Source organism: Taudactylus pleione, unplaced genomic scaffold, assembly GCF_031769625.1.
Source record: "Taudactylus pleione unplaced genomic scaffold, aTauple2 ptg000086l, whole genome shotgun sequence".
NCBI classification, from domain to species: Eukaryota; Metazoa; Chordata; class Amphibia; order Anura; family Myobatrachidae; genus Taudactylus; species Taudactylus pleione.
Window position 1 is genome coordinate 22,239,190 of NW_028284488.1, and position 14,531 is coordinate 22,253,720.

Sequence of the window (14,531 nt, forward strand, 5' to 3'; positions counted from 1 at the left end):
ATTATTTTCTGTGTTTGTGAATTGTGTGCGCAGTAGCCGCACGTGCATCAACAAAGTAGTGCCAAGCGTGCGCCTGTGTCATAAGTAAAGGGCCGGCTGGCTTGACCGTTAAAGGGTGCTGTAACCCCCGAAAGTACACTCCAGTCCAAACCAAAAAAAAATTATTTTCTGTGTTTGTGAATTGTGTGCGCAGTAGCCGCACGTGCATCAACAAAGTAGTGCCAAGCGTGCGCCTGTGTCATAAGTAAAGGGCCGGCTGGCTTGACCGTTAAAGGGTGCTGTAACCCCCGAAAGTACACTCCAGTCCAAACCAAAAAAAAATTATTTTCTGTGTTTGTGAATTGTGTGCGCAGTAGCCGCACGTGCATCAACAAAGTAGTGCCAAGCGTGCGCCTGTGTCATAAGTAAAGGGCCGGCTGGCTTGACCGTTAAAGGGTGCTGTAACCCCCAAAGTACACTCCAGTCCAAACCAAAAAAAAATTATTTTCTGTGTTTGTGAATTGTGTGCGCAGTAGCCGCACGTGCATCAACAAAGTAGTGCCAAGAGTGCGCCTGTGTCATAAGTAAAGGGCCGGCTGGCTTGACCGTTAAAGGGTGCTGTAACCCACAAAGTACACTCCAGTCCAAACCAAAAAAAAAATTATTTTCTGTGTTTAGCCGCACGTATATATCAAATCGATATAACATAAATGGAGGACCAAACTTTCTCCGATAAAAATAAAATAGAGAAAGATCAAGAACCACTTCCTCCTAGTGCTGAAGCTGCTGCCACTAGTCATGACATAGATGATAACATGCCATCAACGTCGTCTGCCAAGGCCGATGCCCAATGTCATAGTAGAGGGCACATACAATCCCAAATGGCAAAGTTCAGGAAAATGACCTTGAAAAAGACATTTAAATCAGCTGAAGAGAAACGTAAACTTGCCAATATGCCATTTACGACACGGAGTGGCAAGGAACGGCTAAGGTCGATCCCTAGTATGTTCATGACTAGTGGTTCAGCTTCACATGACGATGGAAGCACTCCTCCCACTAAAAAAATCAAAAGAGTTAAGCTGGCAAAAGCACAGCGAAGAACTGTGCTTTCTAAGAAGATATCACAAATCCCCAAGGAGAGTCCAAGTGTGGTGGTGGTTGCGATGCCTGACCTTCCCAGCACTGGACGGGAAGAGGTGGCTCTTTCCACCATTTGCACGCCCCCTGCAAGTGCTGAAAGGAGCACCCACAGTCCACTTGCTGATATGCAAATTGAAGATGTCACTGTTGAAGTACAACAGGATGAGGATACTGGTGTAGCTGGCGCTGAGGAGGAAGTTGGCGAGGAGGATTCTGATGGTGATGTGGTTTGTTTAAATCAGGCTCCGGGGGAGACAGTTGTTGTCCGTGGGATGAAAAAGCCCATCACGGTCATGCCTGGGCAGAAGACCAAACATTCCACCTCTTTGGTCTGGCAATATTTCTATCCAAATCCGGACAACAACTGTCTTGCCATATGTACCATATGTAAAGGTGAAATAAGTAGGGGTAGGGACGTCAACCACCTAGGAACATCCTCCCTTATACGGCACCTGCAGCGCGTTCATAAAAAGTTACTGTCAAGTTCAGAAACTTTGGCTCAGACCGTAAGCAGTCCAGGGACACCTAAATCCCGTTGTCCTGTTGTATCCAAGCGCCTGCAAACCACACCGTCAACTCCCTCCTCGTCAATTTCCTCCTTAGTCAGGATCGGAAGTAGTCCTGCAGGCCATATCACTGGCATGACTGACTCTCCTATCCGGGATTCCTCCGGAGGATCCTGCATTGCTACGCCTACTGCTGCCGCTGCTGCTGTTGCTGCTGCTGCTGGGAGTCGTTCATCATCCCAGAGAGGAAGTAGGAACACCACTACTTTTACTAAACAATTGACCCTCCAACAGTCCTTAGCGAGGAGGATGAAGTACGACAGCAGTCATCCTGAAGCAAAACGTATAACTGAGGCCTTGACTGCTATGTTGGTGTTAGACGTGCGTCCGGTATCCGCCATTAGTGCAGTGGGATTTAGACAATTGATGGAGGTAGTGTGTCCCCGGTTCCAAATCCCGTCTAGATTCCACTTCACTAGGCAGGCGATACCGAGACTGTACAGAAACGTCAGAAAAAGTGTCCTCAGTGTCCTGAAAAATGCCGTTGTACACAATGTCCACTTAACCACGGACATGTGGACAAGTGGAACAGGGCAGACTAAGGACTATATGACTGTGACAGCCCACTGGGTAGATGTATCACCTTACGCAGCAACAGCAGCAGCGTCACCAGTAGCAGCATCTCAGAAACGCCAGCTCGTTACAAGGCAGGCTACGCTGTGTATCACCGGTTTCAGTAAGAGGCACACCGCCGACAACCTCTTAGAGAAACTGAGGGAAATCATCGCCCAGTGGCTTACCCCACTTAGACTCTCCTGGGGATTTGTGATATCTGACAACGCCACCAATATTGTGCGGGCATTACATCTGGGCAAATTCCAGCACGTCCCATGTTTTGCTCACACAATAAACTTGGTGGTGCAGAATTTTCTGAAAAGCGACAGGGGCGTGCAGGAGACGCTTTGGGTGGCCCGAAAAATTTCTGGCCACTTTCGCCATTCAGCGACTGCGTGCCGAAGACTGGAGCGCCAGCAAACACTCTTGAACCTGCCCCGCCATCACCTGAAGCAAGAGGTTGTGACGCGGTGGAACTCAACCCTCTATATGCTTCAGAGGATGGAGGAGCAGCAAAAGGCCATACAAGCCTATACATCCACCTATGACATAGGCAAAGGAGGGGGTATGCACCTGACTCAAGCGCAGTGGAGAATGATTTCCGTGTTGTGCAAGGTTCTTCAGCCCTTCGAACTTGCCACACGTGAAGTCAGTTCAGACACTGCCAGCTTGAGTCAGGTCATTCCCCTCATCAGGCTTTTGCAGAAGCAGCTGGAGAAAGTGAAGGAGGAGCTAAGACGGAGCGATTCCGCTCGGCATGTGGGACTTGTGGATGAAGCCCTTCATTCGCTTTGCCAGGATTCCAGGGTGGTCAATCTGTTGAAATCAGACCACTACATTTTGGCCACCGTGCTCGATCCTAGGTTTAAAGCCTATGTGGTGTCTCTCTTTCCGGCCGACACAAGCCTGCAGAGGTGCAAAGACCTGCTGGTGAACACACTGTCAGCTGAAGCGGAACGTGACACGTCAACGGCTCCTTCTTCATTTTCTCCCGCAACTGGGGCTGCCAGGAAAAAACTTAGGTATCCTAAGCAACCCGCTGGCGGTGATGCAGGGCAGGCAGGACCAAGTTTGGACATCTGGTCCGGACTGAAGGACCTGGCAACAATTTCTGACATGTCTACTGTCACTGCATATGATACTGTCACCATTGACAGAATGGTGGAGGATTACATCGGTGACAGCATCCAAGTAGGCATGTCAGACAGTCCATACCTGTACTGGCAGGAAAAAGAGGCAATTTGGAGGCCCCTGTACAAACTGGCTCTATTTTACCTGAGTTGCCCCCCCTCCAGTGTGTACTCCGAAAGAGTGTTTAGTGCAGCCGGGAACCTTGTCAGCGAAAGGCGTAGGAGGTTGCTTCCACAGAATGTGGAGAAGATGATGTTCATCAAAATGAATTATCAGCTCTTCCAGGGAGACCAGCCTCCAGAACGTACAGAGGGACCTGTGGTGGTGGATTCAAGTGGGGACGAGTTAATACTTTGTGAGGATGAGGATGTACACACTGAAGAGGGTGAGGAATCGGTGGATGAGGAGGATGAGGATGACATCTTGCCTCCGTAGAGCCAGTTTGTGCAGGGACACATTAATTGCCAGCTTGTTTTGTGGGGGCCCAAACGAACCAATCATTTCAGCCACAGTTGTGTGGCAGACCCTGGCGCTGAAATGATTGATTTGTTAAAGTGTGCATGTCCTGTTTATACAACATAAGGGTGGGTGGGAGGGCCCAAGGACAATTCCATCTTGCACCTCTTTTTTTCTTTGCATTATGTACAGTTTGGGGCCTAGTTTTTCTAACTGCCATCCTGTCTGCCACTGCAGTGTCACTCCTAGATGGGTCACGTGTTTGTGCCGCCCACTCGTGTCGCTTAGCATAGTCATCCAGCTACCTCGGTGCAACCTTTTGGACATAAAAACACTATTGTGAGGTGTGAGGTGTTCAGAATAGACTGGAAATGAGTGGAAATTAAGGTTATTGAGGTTAATAATAGCATAGGAGCAGAAAAACCTACAAATTCTGTGATTTTAGCTGTTTTTATGCTTTTTTTCAAAAAAATACAGATCCAAAACACAAAACCCAGAACCCAAAACACGGAAGGGTGGTTTTGGCAAAACCAATCCAGATCCAAAACACGAAGAAAGATCCAGATCCAAAACCAAAACACAAAACACGAAAAGTGGCCGGTGCACACCCCTAGTAGTAAGGATTGCTTCTGCTCAGAATCTCTTGTCCAGACCTGCAACAGTTAACAAAGGGCCTGATTCAGCATGGATCGCAACTGCAACAGAGCACGCAGAGCGATCGATGGTGCGTACTGTGCATGCGTATGCAGCGCAGTGCACGTGCGTGAGTTAGTATTGCGATCGTTTTGCAATCACTCATCGCAGAGTGAGTGACAGGGTGTGACGGGGGAGTGGCTGGAAAAAAGCAGGCGTGTCTGTCCTTTTGAACGCCGTTGCAAGGGCATGCATAAATTAGCCACTGAGACAGCATACGCAGCTTGAGTACTCACTGCGTGCAACAAGACTTGCAGTTTCTGTGGCAGGTCAGACCTGCTGTAAATGTGCGTGAAGGGCCGATGTTACTCGATGTTCCCGATGTATATGCAGAACTGCTAGGTATTACAGATGTGATATAGTGGTAGTGGGCATCTCTATGCTAGCTGTGCGACGGCTTTGCAATTACAGTCATTACCATATTTTCACAGCAGACCTCCGTGCATAATCGCAGCTGCAATCGAAATAGCGATCTATGCTGAATCAGGCCCATAGTCCATACTCTTTCATCAATTGTTCTATTTGCCCTTTCACTCATGCCACTCTGTTCTGGTGTGTAGGCAATTGTCATTTGGTGTTGTATGCCACTACTCTTAAGGCAGACAGCTAAATCTCTATTTTCAGATTCTTCACCAGTATCAGACCTTAGCACTTTTATCTTCAGGACTGTTTGAGTTTCCACGAGACTCTTGTACTCCACAATTTTACTGGTAACTTCACTCTTGGTTTTCAGGAAGTATATGTGTGTTACCCTTGTAGTACCATCTATGAGCATCATGAAATAGCAGTTTCCCCTTATTGTGTCTACCTCCATTGGAACTAGCGCACATCTACAAACATCCGTCTGCCATCTAGAGGCTTCTGTACGTTGTTGTACCCTAGGTGACCAAGGGGTCTATGTACTAAGCAGTGATAAGTGATAAGTGACCTAATAAGGTGCCAGCCAATCAGCTTCCAACTGTAATTTTTCAAACACCTGTGAGATGACAGTTGGAAGCTGATTGTCTGGCACTTATCACAGACTTATCACTTTTCACTCTGTCACTTATCACTGCTTAGTACATAGACCTCCAAGTTTGTTATGACATAGCTCCATGGACTGGTTGGAGTCAGAAGCTGCAATAGTACAATACTCCTCAGTGTCTAGGATATAGTTGTTGACACCAGGTTGCTGTTACAATTGTAGTCCCTCTGTTGCTGTACACAACACACTGACCCTTTGCGAAATGGACTTTATATCCCTTCTTCTCCAGTACACTTATGACAATCGGATTGATTCCTAGATCTGGCACAAATATTACATTTTCTATATCTGTGTCAACTGTTTTAACAGTAATTGTCCCGACTTTCATGGCATTAAGGACTTTGGGGAAGATGTACTGTATCAAACCTAGGGCCGGAGCGTTCGCAGGTACAAGCTTTTCACACAAAATTGTGTATTCTATTGCCAAAGTTTTCGCATGTGCGAAAACTCCATAGACAAAAACCGGCAAAAAGTTTTCACCATCTCAGAGGAGGGGAAATAATGGTCAAAGGGCCTGATTCAGACCCGCTCGCAAGTGCATAGCGCTCGCAAGTGGGTCGATGCTTGGCCCCTGCGCATGCGCCGCGTCCGGCGTGTGCATGCGTGAGCCCCAGAGAGCGACTGAAGTTCAGTCGCTCTGGGGCTCGCTACAAGACGGGGCGGATGTTGATGTTGATTGACAGCTCGCCCCGTTTTGTAGGCGGGGAGGGGGGGTGGCTGCACAAACGCAGGCATTCCCTTAGGAATGCCTGGCGTTTGTGGGTGGCCCCACTGACATCACAAGTGATGTCAGTAGTGGACTTCCTACTCTATTAGAGCAGGGAGTCCACTCGGGCTTGTGGAAAATTCCCCGCCCTGATTCAGAGCGAGCGCTCGCAAACAGCGTGCGTCTCTGAATCAGGCCCAAAATCCCTATTTTTGGCTAAAACTGTGGACTTGGGGCCTGATTCAGCAAGGATCGCTATTGCAATTACGCACACAATTGGACGATTGTTGCGTTCTGCGTATGCATATGCGCAAACACTTCACCATGATCGGAACTGCGATTGCAGTGACTATGCAGACCCATAGCAGAGTGATTGACAGGAAGGGGATAGTGACGGGTGGGTGGTCAGCGAAGCGCAGGCGAGCCAGTGCGTTTGAACGCCGTTACAGGGGCGTGCATAAATTAGCCACTGTGATGCCATAAGCAGCTTGGGCTTTCACTGCGTGTGATGAGTAAGGTCAAAGCTTGTGCAAGTGTGCGTGAAGCTGCAAATGTACTCAATGTTACCGATGGTTTTGCAGTCTTGCTAAGAATTAGGGATGTGTGTAAGGTAAAAGGGGTGTCCTTATGTTAGGCTGCGTATGGCATTGCAATTGCTATCATTAGCACATCTTCGCTGTGAGACTGCAGGTGTAATCACTGTTGCGATCGCAATAGTGATTCTTACTGAATCAAGCCCTTGGTTCAGAACCCTTTGGACACTCCCCTTAATGACTAATTAGGCAAAAATATTTTTTTAAATAGCTTAATTTCCCCTTATAATGACATGTCATTTTTGGTGTGAAAATTTAAAAAGTGTTGGAAAATGGGTTTAAAGTACTGGGTCAGGTATTTTGGGAAGCTGTACAGATGGGACAGGTGTTTTTAGGATTGCAGATGGCTGCAGCAGGTGTATTTTTAAACATTTTTTAAAGCTGCACTTTAGAAACACAAAAATATACTAGCACCCATTTATTGTAATAAGATAGGGCGAAAAATGGGAGTGCATTGCTAAAATACCGTACGTGAAAAATATTGTACCAAAACTGGCGAATATTGAGAAAGCTTCTCAGGCGTTAAGTTTTTGGTTTATCGCAGCTAATTGATTCTGGCCCTTGGTAGGAGAGTTAAATTGGAGAGAGATAAAGTACCAACCAATCAGCTCCTAACTGTCATTTTTCAAACACAGCCTGTAAAATGACACATAGTGGTCTATTTACTAAGCTTTGGATGGAGATAAAGTGGACGGAGATAAGGTGCCAGCCAACCAGTTCCTAACTGTCATTTTTTAAACGCAGCCTGTGCCATGACAGTTAGGAGCTGATTGGCTGGTACTTTATCTCCATTCACTTTATCCCCATCAAAGGCTTAGTAAATAGACCCCTTAGAAGTTGATTGGTTGGTACTTTATCTCTCTCAAAGCTTTGATAAATATCTCTCTTTGGGCTCTATTTATTAACATTATTTTTACTAAAATAAAGTGAAAAAGGATGTTTTCACACCCTTTTCACATTATTTTAGTATCACCTACAGTGATAAGGTAAGTGCTATTAAGGGAGGGGGGGTCACGCGGGGGGACGTGGGGTGTGAGGCTAGTGTCGTGGGGCTTAGCACCGGGGGTAGCAGCGGCGGCCGGTCGGCGCATCCGCGGGGCACTAGTCTCGGTATTTCTTCGCGAAAATATCGTGACTAGAGTGCGGAGGGGATTCGCAGGGACAGAGCTTTCTCGCAAGTAAATCCCTGTGATATTGCCTGAATTCGCAATGCGAATTCAGTCAGTAATATCACATTACAATCTGCATTACAAATGCGGATTGTAGTAAATAGAGCCCTTTATCTCCGATATCCCTGATGATTACATGTACACGTGACATTACAGCTAAAGTACATGATGGCTCCTGAATCCATGTACCAACAATCTTTCTGGTGACTGTCTGCTACATATAATGTTCCTCCATTGCTTCTATCACGTTTCCCTGATGAAGTAACTCTTGGTTCACTTACTCTGCATTCTGAGGCCTTATTACACATTTTGTGGCACTTGAAGAATTTGTTGTTTAGCTTTTTGAATTTTACGCCCTTTGACAGAATAGAATTATTTGCATTGGTCTCTATAGGTATGTGCTTTTGAACCTGCAGCAGCTTGGCCCATAAAATCTTTTTTGATAGCTTCAAAGTACAAGACTCCAAAGCCACTACTAGGAAATCAAACTCTGGCGAAAGGTTGTAGACCATTATTGCAACCTCCTCATCGTCTACTTGGATGCTTACTGATGCTAATTGCTAAGCGATAGATAGCATTTATATATTAATATATTCATTTATATTCTTTCATGCACTCAGCTATATGTCATATAAAGGACACCTCAGGTTGATCCTTCTCATTAAACCTTGTTGTTCAGCAGCTAAGCCTATTGTCCCCATGGCTTTCTTTGTGATTATCGCCAGAATCACTGCTAACCTACCACAGTTTTTCCCACTTTAACTGCATATCCATGGCAAACTTCCAGGTGGCATAGTTTTCTGAGCCTGTTAATTTAATGAAGCTCATACTAGCCCCTGCACTGTACATATTTCCTTTTATAAGTAAAGGACTTTTCTGTACTCACTCAGATCCTTTTATTTCGTACTGCTGCAGCCCTTGTTCTTGGTATTGCTAATCTGATGGTGCCCAGGCCCATAACCTATAGGCATATCCTCTGATGGTAATAGGTGTTAGCGGTATGCGAAGGAGGTCAATCCACATTTAACCAGGGATTGGTTTATTATTTGGTAGAAAGCAGGTGCAGAATAGCACAGGGCCAAGCAGTATACAGCAGGATACGATATCTCCAGATGCAGCCAAGAACATGTATAGAGGCGGGAAGCTAGAGAGGAGAAGACACACGGCAATTCTCTTGGCAAGGTTGGAGGTCACACCTCTGGCGGTACTGGATCCTAGTGCCCAGAGGAATAGGATACAGCATGCAGTACATTCTCCTTCAACAATGAGACAGAGTTGGTGTTGGTGGGATGTCCTTGGTATCTGCCCATCCCTAATTTTCAAGAGAAAAATGTCCACACAGACCCTTATTTAGATAATGTCTTTCCCTAATATTAGAATTTTATTTAATTGTATAGTTATTGTAGGGGAGGTGCACCCATCCCCCCAACACAAAGACTAGATCCTCTTTGCATGTGGTCTTCTGCCTACAACAAGAATTAGCCCCAGTGTGATGTGACTGCTTGGTTCCTGTGCTTAATGGTCACATCTGTCTGTTGAAAGCGTGTGGCCAAATTGGAAACTGAAACTATCGCACGTTCAGGAATGCAGGCCACAAATGAACTGATCTTGCCAGTGGTGTCCCACCCTGTGGTGACACCCGGTGTGGAAGGGGTGTGGCCTCACAGGTAGGGGAATGGCCTCACGGGCCGAACTCCCTTTTTAGTCACTCCGGGGGTCCCGGAGATGTGGACTGTCCCCGGAAACCAGTCTGTGTACAGTGCTGGCTCCCTCGCTGTGTCAGTAGCTGAGTGCTGCACGTAATGCTACAGTGCAGCACCCAGCTCCTGACACTGAGGAGGAGTTGACACTCTGGTGTCACCCCTTAGAGGGTGACACCTGGGTGCGACCCGTACCCCCTTGTGACGCAACTAGATCTTGCTGCTTGGCAGAATGTGATCTTATGTGTGGGTAAATATTGCCAAAAGAGTTTACAGTTGGGCATACATTGTGCAATCCACATATCGGCAGATCGGATGATAATTGCATATTATATGACCGTGACCGATTAGCTATGACGGTCAGGCAGGGCCATACTCTGTGACATATCTTACAGTATATGGCCACAATATCTGCTAATTTCAGAGTGTCAGATATAGGGGGGGAATTCAATTATGTGTGAGCTGGGTCTTGCGAGTCGTTCTTGCTGTAAAACTTGCACAGCAAATTTTAGTTGCAATTGAATTGCAAAACTCGCATTGCGGAGGTATAAATGATGCAGGGCAGTTATGTGGAGGTGTAAACGATGTGGGACAGGTATGGTGAGGTGTAAATTATGTGGGGGCAGGTATGTGGAGGTGTAAATGATGTGTGACAGGTATGTGGGGCTGTAAATTATGTGGGGACACGTATGTGGAGGTGTAAACTATGTGGGGACAGGTATGTGGAGGTGTAAATGATGCAGGACAGGTATGTGGAGGTGTAAATGATGCAGGGCAGTTATGTGGAGGTGTAAATGATGTGGGACAGGTATGATGAGGTGTAAATTATGTAGGGGCAGTTATGTGGAACTGTAAATGATGTGGGGACAGGTATGTGGAGGTGTAAATGATGTGGGGACAGGTATGTGGAGGTGTAAATGATGTGGGACAGGTATGTGGAGGTGTAAATGATGCAGGGCAGTTATGTGGAGGTGTAAATGATGTGGGACAGGTATGATGAGGTGTAAATTATGTGGGGGCAGTTATGTGGAACTGTAAATGATGTGGGGACAGGTGTGTGGAGGTGTAAATGATGTGGGGACAGGTATGTGGAGGTGTAAATGATGTGGGGACAGGTATGTGGAGGTGTAAATGATGTGGGGACAGGTATGTGGAAGTGTAAATGATGTGGGGACAGATATGTGGAGGTGTAAATGATGTGGGGACAGGTATTTCTAGGTGTAAATGATGTGAGACAGGTATGTGGAGGTGTACATTATGTGGGACATGTATGTGGAGGTGTAAATGATGTGAGACAGGTATGTGGAGGTGTACATTATGTGGGACATGTATGTGGAGGTGTAAATGATGTGGGACAGGTATGTGGAGGTGTAAATGATGTGGGACAGATATGTGGAGGTGTAAATGATGTGGGACAGGTATGTAGAGGTGTAAGTGATGTGGGGACAGGTATGTGGAGGTGTAAATGCAGTGGGACAGGTATGTGGAGGTGTAAAGAATGTGGCACAGGTATGTGGAGGTGTAAATGATGTGGGCACAGGTATGTGGAGTTGTAAATGCAGTGGGACAGGTATGTGGAGGTGTAAAGGATGTGGGACAGGTATGTGGAGGTGTAAATGATGTGGCACAAGTATGTGGAGGTGTAAATGATGTGGGACTGGTATGTGGAGGTGTAAATTATGTGGGACAAGTATATGGAGGTGTAAATGATGCAGGAAAGGTATGTGGGGGTGTTGTGTTGATTGGAGAGGGGTTTCCAAACTTGTAGATGGGAGCTAGAAGCATTTATTTCATCCTTAGACAAAATTGTATAAATACTGGAAAGTCACTGTACAAGCATTTTATGTACCCCAAAGGCTGAAAAGACAGTAGTTTGCTGAAAAACACTTCCTATAATTTTTCAACCATTTTTAAAAAGTGTAAAAATCAACCATTTAACACCATTTAAGAGCTTCCATTACTTTCCTTATGGCCACTAGCAGCCTTCTATATGGTCCTGCTATATCAGTTGTCACTTTTTTAGGGTTCAAAACGGTTTTCCCACCTTTTCATGATCCTCTCCTAGTTCGCTTTTAATTTGTGCAACATCGCCGGAAGCAATGTGAATTGTCATTTATATTTGGATTGCATGTTTCCTGGGTGCGCGCATTAGCACAAAGTGTGCGAGTTTCAGGTAATGAACTTGCATTCTCAAACTCACACCTAATTGAATTCCCCTCAATATTTGTTGGTCTTATAGACATGTTATCTGGCTAGACCACACCTGTATGCCCAGCATTAAGCTGGGTACACACTTAATGATGTGTACCCAGCCCGATGTCTCGTGCAGCAGGACCTGACAGGAGTGCCCGTATTGGCAAGTGCATGCACACTTGCCGATGACGGCAGCGATGGAACGACAGCGGGGACCATGATGCATTTGGCAGCATGAGCCCCCGCTGACTATATTGCTCATCGCGGTGTCGCTGATGACGAACGGGAATGCACATTGTCAGCGACATACCCGGTATTACACTGTCAAGAAATCTATTTATTTATTTTTTATTTTTGCAAAAATAAACTGTGTAACTATCTTTGTGTTACAGGAAATATTATTAGTCAGTTGCTTGTATTGTAGAACCAGTAGGATCTTTACTCTTTCACTAATTATTTAGTGCATTCACTTTTTCTTACTGAATGAACCCATTATCGTAGCCTCTGAAAAATAACACTTCTAATCTGTATTTATAGCAACAAATGGCATGTGTGTTTGTTTGGGGAAAATAAATCAACAGTATGGGTTTGTAAAATGATATTACAGATCTCAATGACAAGTACTACACTCTTATCCTTGTCAACATCTAGGCCAAATTAAACATCTGCTCCAGAGCTTTGTTTGATAAATGATTACCATTGGCTTGCTCTCTATAGCACCATTAAGATGCAAGGTTGTTAATTCTATATTGATGACTCTCTGATGTAGCTGTGTGTGTAAAACACATATAGCAGTAATATTGGGCCTGATTTGAGGTGGACACAGTGTCATTGTTTGTGCAGTTGAGAGATTTTTTGCTACTGTGCATGCAAGAAAGTGTAGGAAACCCTATTGCACATGCGTAAGCGAATGACATCGCTATGATTAGAGATGGCTCTTGTGATCCATGGGCATTTCAGGGTCTAGACTGGGAGGTGGCCTGAAGTGGACGCAAAAAGAGGCCGTTTTCATAGGTGTGTTATGGGAGTGTCATTGGAGTGTACATCAGGGGCGGATTGGGATGGCAAACCAGCCCGGGAAATTTCTGGAAGCAGCCCTAAAGGGGGCGGGTGTGTTGAGAAGGTGGGTCTGTTGAAAGGGTGGAGTCTGTGGAGGAGGGCAGGATACTCCCTCGTCTTAGGGCCTGGAGCTGCTTTTGCGAGCCACTGAGGGGAGCAGGGCCAGCAACAGAAATCTGGGTGAATCATACCCTTTTATTTGGGACCAAACATCCCTCTGCACTAGGTACAGGCCAGTCAGTTTGAAAGGCTTTTCTTACCTATATGGCGGTTTCTCTGCAACAGGGAACCTCTGAAGAAATTGAGCCTCACTGTACAGCGTCTTCAGCCGGAATTCATGTAGAAGATCACATTGTCTGGAAGATGCCTGTTTATGTAGAAATATAACTAATGTCATCATCATAACCTACAGTAGCAGAAGTTTTTGTGCAGAGCAACATTAATTTCCCTGATCAAACAATTTCTGTGTCTCCAGATGCCCGTACGTCTCTCCATCCCCAGGCTCCTCTGTGGTTCTCCAGTCTCCCTCTGTCTCTCAATCTCCAGGACCCATTGTCTCTCTCCAGAACCCCCTATGAGGGGTATTCAATATGAAAGGTTAACTTCCCTGGCGAAGTTAACGTTTCATATCGGAGTTTTTTTCTGCGTAAAGGTATGGTGTGCGCTCCCGCTTATCCCAGTATTCAATATTAAATTAACGAAAATGGGAAACTCTGAAGTTGGATTTGCGTAAAGTTACGAATTTTTCCTTAAAATAATTGTAAGACCCCCATAAAGTTGTAAAAACATGGGGGAACACTATGGGTACCCCCGTTTTAGCCTTTAATTGAAAGTCGGGGCTTTAAATAGCCGCAGCAGGTGTTTTTTCCCGACATTGAAGAAGTGATGCAGAAGAGCACTTAGGTTATTTTTTTCGTTTTTTTAAGTGGTCCCATCAAATTTGGGGTACAGGAAATGGGTACTAGCATATTTTGATGTCCCTAAAGTAAGTTTTTAAAAATTCTGCATTTGTGCACCTGCCGCTATAATTCTATTCTAGAAAACATCCGCCGCATACATACAGAATAGCCCTGAACCTATTTCCCTATTGTTATACAATTTTTGCCCATTTTTTTTTTTTTGCACCCCAATTTTTAAATTATTTTTTTGAGGTGTCCCTATTTTTTTAAAAAACTTTTTTCGACACAGTTCTTTTTTAAATGTCAATCTCAGGGGTGCAGGCTATTTTTTTTAAGCCTGCACCCCTAAACCCCAATTCTGCACTTTTTTTCGACACCTATTCAATGGTGAAAAGTTATCCCCGTTTTTTATCAAAGACTTTTCAAAACTGCGATAAGTCTTTGAAATTGAATACGGTGTAAAACTAAAACAAGTGATATTAATGCAAAAACGTTAAAAAGTGCGACATTAACGCAAAAAACGATGTTATCGCACCCATATTGAATACCCCTATATGTCTCTCCAGGACACCAAGCGTTTCTCCATCCCCAGGACCCCCCGTGTCTCTCCAACCCCAGGCCCACCTGTGGCTCTTGGCCTCCTTCCCCCCCGCCCCAGTGTGTCTCTG